The following is a 5352-nucleotide window of genomic DNA, read 5'->3' on the forward strand; positions in this document are numbered from 1 at the left end:
AAATTACTCAAGCTATTAACACAAGTCAGTGGTGGTGAAGTGTATGCCATAAAGTTCCATCTAAAAATAAAATCTAATAGTAAAAAGGACTGACATGGACAATTCCCAGACGCGTGGAAAAGAGGGAAAATAAAGAAAGGAAAAAATATATTGGAGCTAAAAGGAATGATAGATAAACCTGCTTACTCGTGTGGAGTATGTCCTCAATGGTCGGCGGGGCGCCGGGATATCCCCGCGAGCATGTCCTTCAACTCAGTCATGAGTCGAGCATCTCGTTCCTCCATCTTCTTTAGTAGCGTCTCTTCATGGGCTTTCAGTGCCTTTTCCATGGTGGTGTGGTGTGTCTGGGCGCTTCTTTCCAAGGTGGTCTCTAGCTTGGTGACTTTCTCCTTCAATCTCCGAACTTCATGTGCCAAATTCGTCTCCATGGGGCTGCTGTCCGGAGCAAGTGGGGGCTATCCGGTCTCACCTCGCGGCGTCTTACGGATTCGATCAACTGTTTTGCACTCAATAGGTAGTGCATTGGTGGTAAGTGCCTCGCCGGGTGGTACTGGGACTTTCGCCTTCTTCATTAAGCCGTGGATCAATGCCGGGAAGTATAATCGTCCGGTAGGTTTCCTAGTACATCCATGAATGGCATCGGAAATGATTGCCCCAACATCAAGTGATCTACCTGCAAGAATACAGTAAAGTAAAAGCATACGATCCAAGGATGTGCTCGAGTCGTGTGTGGTGGGGTGAAATGAGTATCTCAAAAAATGATTCCACACGGCCGCATTCTTCTGGAGCAGGTTGGTTTGGAACTGAGTGGGCTGCGCTTTTGTGGTGCCTTGCAAGTGGCTCCCTCTTCTGCTACAACAGTCAATACCATCTTCAGATCCTCATCGGTATGGTCATGCAATAACCTGCGATACTCACAGACTGGAGGCGCAATCAAGTCATAGAAAGCATTTATGGCAGTTGGAGAATAGGAGATCTTTTTACCCCTGACATGGACGGAGGTCTTTCGTGTAGAAGACACTGATGCATAAAATTCATGAACCCAAGTGAGGTAATAGGGCTCTCTAACCGTAGCAAATGCCTCCCATCCTCTTTGAAGAATGACGTCATGTATGAAGGGATAAGTCTCTATACAACCCCTGTCAAATCCTCTCTCACCTAGCCCTAAAAAAGTCTTATATTTCTGAAGATTTCTCAGTTTACGGTAGGTCTCACTATGGCTGTCTGTAGCTCTAGTGCGTGCTTTTTTCTTGGGAGGGCTAGGTGGTTCTTGATGGCGTGTGGATCTCCGAAGTTGGGACAACGGAATGTCCTCGTCCGGAGTCCACTCTGAGTCGTCAGACTCAACCCGATGCCTCATTGTGAACCTCTCAATCGGGACTAGGCCAGAGTCAGTAGAGGTCTGATTGCTATCTGCATTGGACCTGGCCGGAGAGGGAATGGAGGTAGGCTGGCAGTCTGCAAAGGCATCAAAGCCAGTACTCACCAATGGTGCAGTGTACGTGGGATTGAAGGGTGGCATGGGTATGCAGGCATCATATGCATCAGAAGTCATGTGAGAGATGGGAATGTAGATAGGAAAAGGAGGAAGTGCATAGAATGGATTATTAAATCTGTCGAATGCAATGGTGATCGGTGGAGGAGTGTAATGCTGTGATGTCAAGTCTACTATGCCCAAATCGACCATGGGAGAGTCATTAATGTGKTGATGTGATGTGTGTGCATCCATGAGAGTGATGACATCCGAAGAGATGGTGGAAGTTGGCCATTCAAGCAAGTGAGTATGGTCCTCCTCTTTCATGAAAAAGGCATTTAAATCAATATCAAAGAGAGAGTCCTCTACGAGCATTTCCTGACTCTCAATGTGCTCCATAGGATCACCTTTGATTGGGTGTTCATTTTGAGCATCATGAGTTGGAGTGTGCACAGGTATTGAAGTATCAGGGAGACTCACAATAGGGTTGAGGTGGCATATGTCAAAGTCTGTGCTCTCTGTCTTGGTAACCCCTTGGGAGAGTGGCTGATCTGGAGGTGGGACTCCCGAGGGTTGTACATTATCTTGACTCTCATCCTTTATCTTCATGCGTTTGGCTCGTGGTTTTCTTTGCTTGGGTTTCGGCAAACCCTTGGGAACATAAGTTTCCACATCGATGGCCTTACCTTCCTCTTTGGTCATTGGTTTGGTGACATGTTGGGTTCAAGATTAGAGCTAAAATGTTGTATTCAAGTTTCTCCATTTACTTAGCTTTATTGTAATTAGTTTAGCTTTATGTTCCGTAGTATAAATAGTCTTTCCTCTGTAATTGTAATTACACACAATTGATTACATCATTAATGCTAAAAAAGGTGATTTGACAGCCAAGTAATTTTCTCTCTCCAATCTATCTTCATTCATCTTTGTTCTTGAGATTTTATGATGATCACATCAAGATTCGTATGAAATCTGGACTTTTCATGACATGTCTTTCTGTGGACCTAGTGGCTGGTCTACGAGGTTTGGGTTTAGGTCTAGGTGGAGGGGAAGGGGGTGGGGCTGTTTGGGTTTGGGAAACAATGGGTAATGGAATTTGAGGTGTCCAAACACTAGGGTTAGGGGCTGTTTGGGTTTGGACAGCAGGTGTAGGGGTTGGTTGGGCTAAGGAAATGGTAGGTTGGATAAATGTTGGGATTAGAACAGCATGAAAAGGGATCATTTGGCCAAATGGAATGGCTCTAAGAGGGGTAGGACATGGGATGATGGACCTTAGCAACCACGGTGGTAGGTTGGCTAAGTTGGTTGGGAGAGGGATAGTGGTTTGTGGTATGGGAGGATGGGAATGTTGTGAAGGGTGAGGGAATTCAGGTGGTCTTCTATCATCCAGGCCAATCTGTACAAAGGAGTAAATCAAATTAGGACTGTGCGTACACAAAGAGTTCATTCATGTCTTGAAACCTGTGTACAGTTGCTGTATTAACACATGGGTGAAGATCATAAGTACATAAATGCAAAGCAAGCTTTTGGCTACTGCTTTAGAAAACACCTAGACTAAACAGCACCTAGACCCTTATGATCAACATCAAAATGAAACAGGAAGAGTAAGAGGAGAAACAAGATGAAACAGGATAAAACACCCACAGATCCTTGCTTGGTTGCATTCACAAAGGCCTAAGGTAGGATCAACCATATTTATAAATGCCTATCTATGAACCAGAAACAAAGGGCAAACATACACAAACATGGATCAACAGTTATGGCTGTTTATGATCATGTGGTCATCAAATGCTTACAGCTTAGGGTCATGCAGTGGTTGGCAAGAGTACAGCCCAAAATGGCTGTTTGCACATTTATCAGTTTGGTCACCCAAAATGTAAGCATTATGCACATGTAAACATGAGAACATGCCAGAATCACATAACCAGCCTAGCTGTTCGTGGATGGTATGATCGAAGCCCACAAGGGCTGTTTGTACAGTTAGCAGTTTGGTCATGAGATCATATGCAAGATAGAACACAGGTCAAGAGAGTGTCCAAATATACACATGGTAAGCTAGCCGAGGGGTTTATGCTTTCAACTGTATCAAAAGCCTTGGAGTAGCATAATGGAACTCAACAAACAGTAAATGGGCAAAACTTCAGGCTTTGTGCTTTGTGTGCAATCATATGCATTATCTATTGAACTCACACAATACGGCCAACTCAGATAGAAATCAAACTTGCTGTCTGTCTGAACTCTTGATTCGGCAAACATACAGAGACAGGTTGTGACTTATGGCAATAATTCTACATTAGGCATGCTTCAAAAACAGGTCTCATCTAGATAGCTTGTACGGACACCAAGTTTTTGGAAACAAGACTAACCAAACCACACAGTGACCAAGTCAGACCTTGTTCTGTTTTGAAAGATTCATGAAAACAGAAGTGAACTCAGGTCTGGGTTGCCTGATTTGCCAATCAGAGGGAGTCAAAACTATCTCTTGTCTGCTGTTTTGGATGCATACATGAACAACTATTAAAGAGAAACACACACTAACAACAACAGGTTCCTTTCAGACAATCGAGACTAATGGTCAAGAGAGGCAAAGAAAACCAACAAAATGAAGGTAATAAAATCACCTTTTCATAATGCWTGAAGACACAAAGCTTTTAGGCAGAAATCATGCTTAAATTGTAAAAGACACAAGTGCTAAGATTTGAACCAAAATGTAAGCATTCAAATCCATCTTCTGGATTGTGAAGTCAAGACGAGTGTACAAATGCACCTTTAGTTGTTCTAATTAAAGGGGCAGTTAGTCCCTGTGTCTTTTAACTAGCATGATTACTATCTGTTAAGAACGACCACACCCTTATAAATCTTCATAAGGGTGGTTACCAGGTTTTACATGATCAAGATATCTTCTTCAAAAAAAAATGACTATATGGTCTTTTGCAAATGGTCTGTCCAAACTGTCATCACCCAAAATGGTTTTGACTATTTAGGCTCTGGCTTAGACAAACCAACAAAAGATCACAAGATGTTTTGACCTCTAGTGTCTGATCACGTGTTCCTCCAAACTAACAGAACTCAAAATGCAGTCTTTTGGTTGTGAAGAAAATATAGAGACCATGATACTTCAAAGACCATAAGGGTCAACAGTTGGAAATAAACCACAAGATTGAAATTCCATCAAAATCAATCCACAAAGATTTACCACTTCACTGTAATCGCATTTTGGCACCAAAATTCAACTAGGGTTTATGCTTTGCCGCTATTACCCTAATTAGTGTTCTGCTTTGTTTGATTGTGCACACGAGAACCTCTTCGGCCAAAAATCGATCACAAACACGTAGTATTTTGCTTAAATGACTAAGAGTAGAAACAAAGATTAACATACCTGGTGTTATTTGACAAAAAATCGTGTTGTCTTTGCTTCCCTTGGTTCGAATGATGTTTGAATCAAACAGTCGAGTGCTTTAAAAAGAAAGGAGATAGGGGAGGGGATGTCATACTTGATTACCGAAGGCGCTGATGAAGATGATGCAAGGGGTAGGGGGTGAACCGCTGTTGGCGACTTCGATGGGAAGGGAGAAGACGGATGCGATGGATGGTGATAGACTGAGTTGGAGAAGGACAGGGAATAAAAGAAATGGAGATGTCTGCTTTGGCGAAGGATGGGAAATGAAGCAAACAGGGTGAACAGTGGCGGTGATGGTCTCTCTTTCTCGTACAAAATCAGGCTTGATGAAGAAAGGGTGCAGGCTTTGTGATGAAATGGGTGATGATCTTTCCTTCTCGTACAAGAGAAAACAGTTGATGGAGAAGGGGAGCAGGCTTGCGTACGGTTATGTCGGAAAAGAGGGGGAAAACAAAAACAAATATGAGGGGACTTATATATA

Source organism: Cynara cardunculus, unplaced genomic scaffold, assembly GCF_001531365.2.
Source record: "Cynara cardunculus var. scolymus isolate 2C unplaced genomic scaffold, CcrdV1 Un_Scaffold_1813, whole genome shotgun sequence".
NCBI lineage: Eukaryota > Viridiplantae > Streptophyta > Magnoliopsida > Asterales > Asteraceae > Cynara > Cynara cardunculus.